At 39.6% G+C, this 13,652-nt stretch overlaps 1 pseudogene; it reads left to right on the top strand.

Annotated features, from left to right (window-relative positions):
- Positions 1 to 3,656: 3,656 nt before the first annotated feature.
- Positions 3,657 to 5,402, top strand: LOC149208618 (auxin response factor 19 pseudogene; annotated as a pseudogene).
- The last annotated feature ends 8,250 nt before the right edge of the window (positions 5,403 to 13,652 follow it).

Raw genomic sequence — 13,652 nt, 5'->3', positions numbered from 1 at the left:
CACTGCAAGTAATGGCATTATTGGTAGTAGTTTCATTCACAGTTTTGCATTGTAAGAGCCTAGCTAGTCAAATTAGGGTTTACTAGGGTTTTCATGCTTTGTTGGCTTTCAGTTCACTTTTGCAAAGTAGATCAATTTCCCTCGAGATAGCCTTCGTCCATCATTTAGAAAGCTTCTTCTGAAGAGCATATAGAAGTTGGCTTGAGCCCTAGCGGACTTGTGCCAGCTGACCAAGTGACAGCTGCGACAAGAGCTAGTACTTGTGCATACAGCACCGTCGCTTCCAAGTTTGTACGAACTACCGGGTTGATAAAATTAGAGATAGGAAGCTCCAAGAGTTGTAGCATTATTGCTACAATACTGGAGCTCACCATCTTTTTGGTGCCGTTGCCGGGGAAGCACCAGAGTATTGGTGATTGTTGCTTTTCTTCTATTTTCCACTACAATCTTCTTCTAAGTAGTTTATTTCATTTCCATTATGCAATTTCGTTTATGCAAAAGTAGATTAGCATTTCCCGCTTTCATAGATTAGCATTTCTCGCTTTCATAGATTAGCATTTCAATTCCGCAATTTCAATTCTGCAAGCGTAGACTAGCATTTCATTCTTGCAATTTCATTTGAGCAAAATAGATTAGTCTTTTCCTGCTTTCATTTCAATTCCGCATTTTCATTTTAGCAAGATAGTTAGTTGCAGTTCAATCTATTTCAGTTTTGCAAGTAGAAGTAGAAAAAAGCAAAAATCAAGCAAAAAGTTTTCATTTCATGCCTTGTAGGAGTAGAGATAAGTTAGAAAAATGATTGCAAAACACCCCCACTGCTTCACACAGCCTTCTCTCTTCTTCGATGGCTATGATTGAAGAACCCCTGGGTGGACATCAAGACATATTTGAAGAACCTCTAGGGGAGAAGAAGAAGAAAACATTCCTCTGGAGCAAATGGCTACAAGCAGAGATGTTGGGAGCAACATCTTGTCCAAAGATGAATTTGAAAATCAGATCGAAGATTTCAAGAGTGATATGAGGCAGTTTCTTGCCATGCAACTGGATACCTTGCGGATCCAAAAGAAGCAAGAAGAAGCCAAGAGGGCTTTGGCCATTTTTTGTCCTAGGTGCACTAGAAGGCATCCTAGGAACGAATGTCCATTGTACTCCATAGAAGTGTGTTTTGTCTGTGAAGAATACCATCCTACAGATCAGTGCCCTTCCTTACCCAGAATCAAAGCTGCATATCAAAGAGCCAAAGGAGCCACTGAATCACTCTACTATATGAACCAAAGGAGGCCATATGGACCTAGATCTTACCAACAAGAACTGCAAGGGACACCCGAGACCTATTATGACCCCTATCAAGCCACTTTCATGCCTTCTTGGGGTCCCCCTGCTCATCCTTCCTGGTCTACACCTCCTCCTTGGTCATATCCTCCTTGTTCCTTCACAGATCCATATTATGCCCAACCAGTTGCTCATTCATTTCACTCTTATGCTCAGCCACAGCCTCAGTGGAATGCACCTTATCAGGAGTGGAGGCCCGAGTACAACTCTCATCCCGCTCATTTTCCTCCACCACCTGCTCATCCACAACCATCGCCTCCTCCTCCACCAAGGCAACCCAAAATGCCTACCCAACCACAATGCCATCCATCTCCATCTCAATTTCACACCTCCACTCAACTACCCATACCATTTCCAAAGCCACACAATGGAGCAGCTCAACCCCATTGCAAATCTGAGGCACAACATGTGCAAATGACTCCTCTTGATCTCAATGATGCTCACCAAAGCTCAGGAAGAGTGTTGCAAAACAGAGACTCTATTGAAAGCATGGAAGGACCAAAGGAAAAAGAAGATTCCAAAGAGGAGATCAAAGAACCATGGGCTGCACTTGATGAAGAGAAGGCATCTAAATCAGAGATCGAGAGACATCCCTCATGGTTACCATCAAATCTTCCATGTACTCAAGAGAAAGATCAACAAAAAGAGGAAGATCCGAAGGTCATGATAGAAGGTGACATAAAGAATGATCCAGATCAGAAAAAGAACCAAGGATATCAAAGCTATATTGAGATATGGTTTCAGAAGGTCACTAAGTTGCAGCAGTACTCTCTTCCTCAGCTATGTTTTGTACTTTCAAAGTCAGATCATTTTGTCTCTGAAAGTTGGATAGTTGTCAAAGCATGCATTCCGAGCCTTTACATCATCTTGTCTCTAATCTCAATGTGCACATGGCTCCATTGGAAGTATTCTTATACTTGAAAATGATTTTGTTTTTCAAGTAGGGTAGGGTAGAAAAAAGAAAAAAGAAAAAAATGAAAAAAGAGGAAAATAGAAATCTAAGGTGAAAACCTCCTCGGAGGCGCCTTAGATTGGCTCATTGATTGAAAACCTCCATGAGGCGGTCAATGGGTTGGAAAAAAGAGAAAGAGAATAAGATCTTTGGGTGAAAACCTCCCTTGGAGGCGCCCAAGGCAGGCAATTAGGGTGAAAACCTCCATGAGGCGCCCTAGTTGTTTTTCAAAAAAAAAAAAAAAGAGAAAAAGAAAAAGAAAAATAAAAGCTAATCTCCATTGAATAATTTCATGTTGCAGCAGTGACATTGCAGGTTGCAAGAGGGACGTTTCATGACAGGAGGAGCACTCAAATCAAGGTCAAAGGAATTTCCTTGCCTTCTATAGGAAGCTCTGTATTTCTACAGGAAACATCCTGTAGAACCTTTGGACGAGCCAAATCCAATTTCAAAAGTGAATCTAATGGTCGGAATCTGTTGATTAGGCCTACAAGCACTTGTGTGTCCATCCCTTGCCTTCATCCATCATTTTTTCACCTCCTTGTGCTTCTCATTGTGCTTCTACAGGAACTTCCTGTAGAAATTGTGGGAAATTAGGCATGCATTTCAAAAAGGGGTTTGGCAAGCATGGTAGCTTCCTCAAAGGTTCAGAAGTCCTCCTACAATCTTCCAACTCCTCCTCCATCATCTCCATACCTGCATCACAGCCAAAATTCATTTTGTCATACCATGCAACCAAAATGCAAAGTGCCTTGAAGCAAAAATCCATAGAGCAAAATTTGTTTTTGCCATAACTTGAAAACCATGCATCCATTTGACAAACCATTTTATGGGGAATTGTACAAGGTTGATGACAACATGCCTGAGCAGTTTCATGCAATTCCGGTGCACGGTTTCCGAGAAATCAACCTCCATCACCATCAGCCATTTTTGCACTTTCTCCATGACCGTGCATCCGTTTCAAAACCTGTTTCATGGGTAGATGCACATGGGTGATAGTAACCTACCCAAGCAGTTTCAGCCAATTCCGATGCACGGTTTCCGAGAAATCGACCTCTGAAATCTTCAGCCATTTTCCATTTTTCTCGAAATCCGTGCATCCATTGATCACGAATTTGCTATGGGAGATGCATAATGATGGTAGGAACATGCTCCCCAGTTTCAGATCAATCCGCTTCACCGTTTGGGAGAAATGGCGAAAACAAGTTCTGGTCCTGTGAAAATTCAATGGCAGCAGTTTGAGGGAGCAGATCTGAACGTAGAAATGAACTCTTGTTGCATGCATCTGGCCAGAGGACACCTGCACAAGGAAACCAGCCATAAATCATCAGTCAAGCCACCATACATGCAGCAAATGAAGATCAACACATGCATGCAGCAAAAAGCTTCACCGCAGCCAGTCGACTTGCAGGTACGTGACTAACTTAATTCCTCTGTTTCATGAATGTAATTCGAGAACTGCGTGAACAATGAGATGGTTTGATTTAGACAAATTGGTGGCCAGCTAACTGGCCACCCACATCTAGTTCAACAACACTTGGTGGGTGAATGAGACACGTGCGCTCAACCATCGAAGGAAGGAAATTGAAAACGGGTAGTGATGGACAGTTAGACTTCAGCGTGCTTGATGGATGAGATTAACAGCAGAGAACAACTAGTTAAACACTGCAGTGGAGACAACAGTTGCATGGGGCCAACGTGCACTTGGCCACTTCACTCCCTCACCAAAAATCACGTTGAAATTAAATGATGCTTGGCTGACTCTCACCACCCTCTGTTTAACTGCAGTCAACTGAAGCGCATGTCCACCATTTCCAGATCAGTTAACCGATGGTGCTCTACAAGATTTCTGCCTTTTATTCTCGAGATCTCTTCAAGTCCTTAAAAAATTCCCGCCTGTCGCACTCTACAGGCGTTTCTACAGGATGTCGTCTACAGGAAAGGCAGAAAACAGCCCTGCAGAAAGAAACCACTAGATTATACGATGCAACTACCAGCTCAAGAACTTGTGGCCAGAGATTTGCATAACCATGCATGGACATTCAGACATCTCTATCGTGGTCAGCCAAAGAGGCATCTTCTAACAACAGGAGGGGGTGTATTTGTGAGTGCGAAGAGACTTTTTGCTGGTGACTTTGTCCTTTTTATAAGGGATGAAAAATCACAACTACTTCTGGGTATAAGGCGTGCAAATCGGCAACAAGCAACTATGTCGTCATCTGTCCTGTCTAGTGACAGCATGCATATTGGCGTTCTTGCTGTAGCAGCGCATGTTGCTTCAAACCATAGCCCATTTGCCGTTTTCTACAATCCAAGGGCAAGCCCTTCAGAGTTTGTCATTCCTCTGTCTAAGTACAACAAAGCAATCTATGGCACCCAGGTTTCACTTGGCATGCGGTTCAGGATGATGTTTGAAACTGAGGAATCAGGCGTGCGCAGATATATGGGTACCATTACAGGGATCAGTGATCTTGATTCTATGAAATGGCCAAACTCACAGTGGCGTAATATCCAGGTTGGGTGGGATGAATCAACTGCTGGTGAAAGGCAGAATCGAGTTTCTATCTGGGAGATTGAGCCTGTTGCCACTCCATTTTTCATTTGTCCTCCGCCTTTCTTCAGGACCAAGCGCCCATGGCAGCCAGGAATGCTGGGTGAAGAATCATAAATAGAGAGTGCCATCAAGAGATCTTCACTGTGGTTTGGGGAGGAGACTGGTATTGTTAATTCTCAAAATCCTACAATGCCTGGTGTTGGTTTACTCCAATGGATGAACATGCATCAGAGACCTGATATAATAAACTCAGCCATCCAACCAGATTACTATCGTCCTATGGCTGCTGCTACCTTACAAAAACTGGGGAGCAGTGACATAACCAAGCCTTTGAATTCAGCCCAACAGGCATTGCAGTCACATCAGTTACAATTCAGTATTCCACAGTCCCAACAGTCAGAATTGTATCAACCTCAAATTAAGTGGCCACAACAGCAGCAGGTGCCATCACAACAGCTGGATCAACACCATCTTCATATGCAACAGCAAAATCCTTCACAACAAGTGGAGCAACAGCACAGTTCAAGAAGAAGGCACCCTCAGCCGCGCAGACCAAAACAGTGAAGACAGTTCTACAGGAAGTTAGCAGACTATTTCTACAGGAAGACAGAGGACTGTTTCTACAGGAAGACAAAGATTGTTTCTACAGGAAGCCAGCGAACAGTTTCTACAGGAAAGTTTGAAAAGCGGGAAGCCAAAGGTGAAATCAGCCGAGATGCTAGCCAAGGAAGTCACCAGGGCCATCAAGGACAAGGGGAGATATTTGGTTGCTCAGAGGATGAGCAACACTTTCAGTAGGGGGGTGATGATGAGCCCCAAAAATGTACAATTATTTGGGCTCATTCAACCTCCTAATTTGGCTTAGTCCACCATTCTCATTTGTTTATTGCATGTTTTTGATTATTTTTATGTTAATAGAGTGAATTTGGTTAGTCATTATGCCAACAAGTCTAATGGGTGCTTTGTGTAGCCTTTTTGGTCAACTTGGAGACAAAATGGAAGGTCTTAATGAGCACTTGGCAGCCAAATTCGTGGGAGAACAAGCTAGAGGATTTGTAGGAAGGTGTCCCCCTCATTTATGGGCCCTTACCTCGAATTCTCCACCATCATCTCGGAGTTCAAGGGCCACCGAATCAATCAGCACAAGGGCAGCCAAGCAAGTCAAGTAGGACTGCTGTTAACTCCAAGTCTTGGGCAGCCAAGTCCCTAACTTTTAGGAGGACTGTTGGGTCCTCAAATTGTATAAATGAGAAGGCTTGGGGCCTCATTTTGGGTTAGCTAGTGGTTAGTCATTTTTGTAGCTAGTTAGTCATTTTGTTTTAGCCATTAGTTAGCTAGTTTGTAGTTCGATTTTTATGCAGTAGATTAGCTTTGCTTTCAGCTCATGCTCAAGTTCCTCTTGTGGACAGTTTTGATGTAACTTTTCATTTCTTGATTAATAAAGATGGATCCAGCTTTGCACCAGCTCTAAATCGCTCTTGGGAGGCTGTAGTTCTTGGGGTTGTGCCGATCTCAAGCGCCCAGTACCTCCCTTGTTTATATTTATGTGTTTGCTGCGTTCTTGAAATAAAATCTGCTCTTTAGACTTACATCTTGCTTTATTATTTACATTTCTTTTGATGGTTAAAGTAGTTGTTTATGTTAGCATATATTGACAGGATATTGACAAGGAAAATCTCTACAAAAAGGCCATCAAGTACCTTGGATCTCACCTCTCCCTCAGTGGGATAATGAGCTGGGACCAATGTAACCTTGCTGCCAACAAAAACACTTCCTTTGCTTCACCATGCAATCACTAGTGTTTGAATCTCATTTGCAGAACTCGATATCAGTTTGGATGCATGTTTAGGTTTATAATCACTTAGTTTCATAGTTGTTTCACATGGTTTCACTGCAAATAAACTTCTGTTCATTTCCTTTGCTGTTAGGTCCGATTAGAGTGAAGTAACTAGGTCATAGGTTTTATAACTAGATCTTCGTTTTCTTGCATGTCTTTGTTGGTTCAATTGTAAACACTATGCAGGGCACCTTCATCACCTCCTCGTTCATCTAAGCCTCGTCCAGATCAGCTTCTCCATCACCAAGTCTGTTTCCTCATCTCCCATCTGCTCTTTCGCCACGTAACCCTACCTTCTTGCTCTTTCATTGCCTAAACCTTCGTTGATGCAAGTCAGCCTTCCACATCATCTCACCACTCCATCCATCAGCTCTTGGATCACTTCAGACCCCCATCCTACCTCCATAACCATCCATGCATCTTCCATCAACCATCCATCCTCAAACATCCCATTTCAGAACATCCTGTAGAAGAATTGCAGAACATCCTGTAGAAATCCCTGAGTTTCCTGTAGAATCCCCTCCAGACATCCTGTAGAAGCCTGCAAACTCGGTTGCTGAGCATCCGAACATGGTAGACTTTTGTGGACTGATGCTAGAGACCCTCTGGGACCTCCCCTAGCCATCCTGACCTTGCCCATGCTTTCCTTCCATTCAAACCGCTCCTGCACAACCAAACCCTAATCAAAAGCATCATCACAATAAAACCAACCACTTAATGAAAAAATACAAAAACATGTCTTTTCAGATATAAGTAGCTTAGATGCATGTATTTCAGCTCACTGCAAGTAATGGCATTATTGGTAGTAGTTTCATTCACAGTTTTGCATTGTAAGAGCCTAGCTAGTCAAATTAGGGTTTACTAGGGTTTTCATGCTTTGTTGGATTTCAGTTCACTTTTGCAAAGTAGATCAATTTCCCTCGAGATAGCCTTCGTCCATCATTTAGAAAGCTTCTTCTGAAGAGCATATAGAAGTTGGCTTGAGCCCTAGCGGACTTGTGCCAGCTGACCAAGTGACAGCTGCGACAAGAGCTAGTACTTGTGCATACAGCACCGTCGCTTCCAAGTTTGTACGAACTACCGGGTTGATAAAATTAGAGATAGGAAGCTCCAGGAGTTGTAGCATTATTGCTACAATACTGGAGCTCACCAGTTTACCACACAAATTTACACAAAAAATGAACCCAAAATTCACACAAATTTATGAATTCACACAAATTTACGAAGTAACTGAACTGAATAATTCACACAAAAAGTGATCCCAAATTCACACAAATTTACGAAGTAACTGAACTCAATTGTTTTTGTTATTAACTATTTACTATTGACAGGCATGAAACTATAGATTTATGCAACCTAAATACACAACCATTCCATTAATCACGAATCCATAAATCACAAATGCGACTAACACAAGCAATTAGAGAGGCAACCTAAAAATTAATTCGGGAATGAAATAAACAATAAAAAATTATTAATAATTAAATACAATTCATATATAAATTTAGGAATACTTATATATCTAGAATTTTTCAACAATTAGTTGCAGAAGAGGCAAGTAAGATCACAACCATATAACCGCAGATCAATCACACTTCATATTTTACTCAATCACTCGCTTCATGATTGACATTAGCACTATTTCACTTGATCACAAGATCCATTGTTAGGAAGATATTTTTTTGACAATAGACCACACATAAGGGTATGCAGGTGTATTGTCTTACTGTCCATAAGCATACCTCAAATATAATCTCTTCATGAGTATAATTGATGACCTTTACTATATTAGAGCTAAGCAGCTGCTAAATTAAAGATTAATTTTTGCAAAGGATAGTGAGTAATTTCACTACCTTTTTTTTTATAAATCTTCCTCCCAGACCTATCCCTTAAATATAATCTCTTCATGAGTATAATTGATGGCATTTATTATATTGGAGCTAAGCAGTTGCTAAATTAAAGATCAATTTTTGCAAAGGATAGTGAGTAATTTCACTGCCTTTTTTTTATTATATAAATCTTCCTCCCAGAACTGTAGTTGTTCCTGGATGATAGGTACAAACAAAACAACATGATGCACATCTTGTCTTCACATTATTGTTTGTCAAGTCTATGCTTCGAACAGGACATGGTAGCTCTTTTGATGATACAAAGAAAAAACACTTAATACTTGGTGAATAATCTGAAGAAGTGCCTTGGTGGTGTTGTGCACAAACTTATGGATAAGAACAAGAAAGTGAAAGACAATTGTAAAATTGGTTAGAACATAGATTTTCTATTGATCACTAGATCCATAACTAATGATCCCATAGTGTTAGTAGGTAATTGTTCCTTCAAATAATGATCCTCATATGTCTCGGGTTATTTTTGTTTTATTCCACCTTCCATGGCACTGACCTGTAATGTGGAAGAATTTTTTTGATGAAGGCTGCTAAATTAACCACCAACTTCATAGGGCTCCAATTGATATTCTTATGTCCAACTTCAATTTCTAGTCTTTAATATCTCTCGTAATGGTATATACATTGATGGTCTTTTTTAGACTATCTATATAAACAACTGATCTTTCACTAGATAGACAACAGAGTTAGCAGCCTGAAGTTTTCTCTCACATTTTTATTTTAAAAGAGAGTCCTCTAGTTCTTCTCTCAAGGTTCCTCTTAGGGTTGCTCGTTTCCCTTCATGTTCACTTCCATCATTTACTTTGGCTATAATTTTTCTTAGTTGAGCTATTTCTATGGTTTCAGTGTTGTATTAATTGTTCTCAACATCTTCGTAATGTTTGCATTTCTTTGATATATGCTTCTCCAATTCATGTCCACTCCTCCACATACCATGTTTTTTCTATTTCACAACTAGCTTTTGGACATCATCTTACCAGTTCTCATCCTAGAGTTGCTTCTCTCCCCTGAATCTCCTTTGTTGGATTTACAACGAAGGAGGGAGAAAAAAATCTGCTTTGTTGGATTTGCCTCACTGCAGGTTCTTCCTACTTTAATACTAATTGATGGGTCCTGGAAAATGAAAAACTTGAAGAAATGTACACCAGCCTCCTATAGGTAGATAAGAAATAAAATTTACTACCCATCTCAGTGGATGGTGTCAATCACATTCAATGTACTTTGCTAAACAAAACAATTCCACATGAAGATTTTATCATTAAACTTGTATTATAACATTCAAGTAAATTAGTGAAATAATAGTGATGCTACTTAGTTACATTCACTCTACAATAGAAATTGATCGTCGTGCACGGGATTAAGAAAGGATAACTAAAAAGAAATACTTTGTTCCTCATAGAACAATGGGTTGCACGGTTTCTTGTTTAGGTAGAGATTCAATGCTAGTTCTCTTTCCAGGACTTTACCCTTCTTGCTGCTTAGTGATTATTCCTTAACAATCTCCTTCATTTTCAGTGGAGTGATCTTCCTCAATTGCCTAGTGATATGCCTCAACTGATTCAAGGATCTTCTTGCCCAATTATTGTGCTCAATTGCAATTGTGGAGAATACAAAAGCCCTCTATAGTAACATCGTCAGACATGAGTACAAAATACATGGCATTTCCATTCTCTAGCAGAGCTTTGGAAGCAATTTCCCCTTCCACGAGAGCTATAATTTAGCTCCGCTTCAGAGATATGTCGAGGGAATAACTAGCATCCAAATTCTGCTTTCCTAGCCTTGTATTTTCCATGGTGATGGCCTTGTTGGATTGACCATGATATCTCTGAGTGTTTCTCCACTAGTTGTACAAAGAGGGCTCTAGGGTCTTGCTGGCTTCCAAGGACCAAACAAAATCTGCCACAATGGAATGTTGAGCAGGGCTAAATCTACCATCCGAAATCAGATGAACATCCACACTAGGACTACTAGTGAGCAGGGGACCACTGTGATAAGTGAAAAAAAGGGGTTGTTATTCAACCAATACATAGGAACACAGATCAATCAGAAGAAGTAGACATACAATAAAATTAAACCCTCCCATTCCCAAAATTAGAGAAACCCTACAAACCCTAGTGTTGCTGGGTTTTGCCTGACATACAAGAAACGGCTAAAAAAATTTCTCCCTCCTTTGTTGGATTTGCCTCACTGAAGGTTCTTCCTGCTTTAATACTAATCGATGGGTGCTGGAAAACGCAAAACCTGAACAAATGCCTACTAATCTATTGTAGGTAGATAAGAAATAAAATTTACTACCCATCTCAATGGATGGTGTCAATCAAAATTAATGTACATCACTAAATAGAATCCAAACAATTCCACATGAGGATTTTATCACTGAACTTGTATTATAACATTCAAGTAAATTGGTGAAATAACAATGGTGCTACTCAATTACATTCACTTTGAAGAAGAAATTGATCCTCATGCACGGGATTAAGAAAGCATTAATAAAAATAAATACTCTATTTCTCACACAATAATGGGTTGCACGGTTTCTTGTTTAGGCACAGATTCTATGCTAGTTCTCTTTCCAAGAATTTACCCTTCTTTCTGCTCAGTGATTATTCCTTAACAATCTCCTTCATTTTCAGTGGAGTGATCTTCCTCAATTGCCTAGTGATATGCCTCAACTACTCCAAGGATCTTCTTTCCTAATTATTGTGCTCAATTTAATTTTTGGAAGTCGCTACCTTCTTCTCAAGAGAGTCTGCTGCTTCTCTTAATTTGTTTTCCTCAACAAATTCTTCCATTTTAGCCTAGTGATGTATGGTCTATGTTAAAATTTATTTCTCAGTGCTCTGATCCTTTGCAATGAATGTCTTAATTATTGTTGGAGTTGATTTCTGTTTCATCATGCAACAAGATGTTTCTAGAAATAGCAAGATCCGTGATGCCATGCCATTGTACCCTGTTGTATTTATGTTAATTTGGTATCTCCTTGTTTTTGTCTTATTTCTCCAGTAGCAGGAATCTGTCATCTCAACTCCTCTTGTTTTTATTGTGGTTCCAGTGTAATGGGTGAATAAACTAAGTACAATGTATCTTGCCTTTCCTGCCAGCTATTTTTAGAAATGTCATGTTTAAAGTGGGAGTTGGTGAAGCTAAGAGTGATCTCCTGTGGGATAATGTAAGTCTCACAAGCACAAATTGATGATTAAACATGAACGAGATGATGGAATTTAAACACGTTTTTGGTGATGCAAGAACACTAATGGACTGGGGATGCTCCTGCATCACTCATTCCAATGTCCAGCAGATAACCTTTGTTTGAAAATATCTGCTGAAGATAAAATTTATTTATCATGTGGCACCATTTGGTGCACTTATAACAGATTGAGTAGACAAGTAGATGAATAGATTCAATAGAGAAGTGGAGCCAATCCTGAGATTCCAATGGTAGTTTTCTTGATTTCAATGATAGGAATTGGATTTGCAACATATCGCTGATTTTTTTAACTTCTTTCAACTTTTCTATTTGACAACATGTTTATGCCCTTGTTTGAATGCTATAATTTAGTTATTTTCCCAATAACTATTTGGAGTAGTTTATGTTCTATTTGTAACAATAATCTTTATTTATCAGGGTTCTTTGAATTTATAGGTTCATGTTTAAAGACATATACATTTGTTCCCCTGGGTCTATTTCATTTTATTTCCTCCTTTTATTCTATCAATCCTTGTGTTTGTTGGTGATTTACAATTTGGTGATATCAATTTCTAGCTGCAACACCTTGTTGGATTTCTTAAATATATTTACTTGCCTTTGTCTTACTATCTTTCCTGTGAAGCATGATTATTTATTTTCATACGTAGGGTTGAAGTTTAAGTGGTTGGTTCTACATTTGAAGGATGATTTTCGTATATGATTTGGTTCTATTTGGCAGGTATATCAACCTTCATAAGAAGAAGTACTGGGATTTCATGATCCCTATGTAAATATAGTTTTCTTATATTGTAATGAGGTTGGTGATGGTGATCTTTTATTATTGTGTGATCACTATGATTTAACATATCATACATATTGTGTTGGCCTTCAAAGGGCTATCCCTGAAGGAGATTGGTATTGTCAAGGCTATCAAAAATCTATGCTTGGACATTCCAACACACATGATGAAGATGTTGAGAATTTTATGCTTGATTTTGACAATGGGGATGAAGCTTAGGAATCAGAGGATTTGCAGAAGATGCTCCAGTTGGGATGGTTGTAGAAAGAATAAACTTAGAGCTCAATTTATCACCACCTTCTTCTTCTTCTGCTCCTCTTGTAAAGACAAGGCCAACTCATGTAAGAACAATTCACAGAAGGATTTTGCGATGAAGCACTCCAAATCCATCTCCTAGATTGTGAGGTGCAATAAGGGCTTCACTTAGGCAAACTAAAGTATCTAGGACTACATCCCAAGTATCCATTGTATAGACAAAAACTCTCTCAGGTCGCACATACTTCAGGAGCATGTACAGGCTTTACATGACAGTTGGTTTCTACCAGGAAAAGGCTTTTAGCAATTTTCATCTAGCTCTTCCCTTGACAGATTTGGGGCCAGAGATGGGATTGATGCAATTGTACAACCCACACCCAATAGCAGGTCACTTCTCTTTCGTGAATCATCTTGGAGATGTAATTTAGCCCATGTTTTAGAGATGGAAAATTATACAGTTAAATCTAATGTTGATCAGGCATGGGCAATGATGGAACATACTCTAACATCAAGAGAAGATAATATAGGTCCAGATAATTCTCATAACGATGGATGACATTGGCAGGGATCATCTTCTGGTCATAAAAAAATGATTTATAATAATTTATGGGCAATGCAAGATCAAGTGTTGTGAGCGGAAGCATATTAATTGCTCATGTACGATCAAGAACTAGCTATAGTCAAGATAAACACATTCTTGCAACTACTAACTATTTGGAAAATCTAAAAAAGGATAACAAAGGAGATCTCATGTACGTATGTTGGAAATAATAGGCTGCCAACACCTAGTGTTTCTAATGAGACATTGGGTATAAGATTATCTGAAAGAAGTAAC

Source organism: Pinus tabuliformis, chromosome 1_2 (genome assembly GCF_031772625.1).
Source record: "Pinus tabuliformis cultivar Carrire ecotype Pingquan chromosome 1_2, CPIR1, whole genome shotgun sequence".
In the NCBI taxonomy this organism is placed as follows: Eukaryota; Viridiplantae; Streptophyta; class Pinopsida; order Pinales; family Pinaceae; genus Pinus; species Pinus tabuliformis.
Note: the sequence above shows the minus strand (reverse complement) of the source record. Positions and strands in the feature narration are given on the sequence as shown.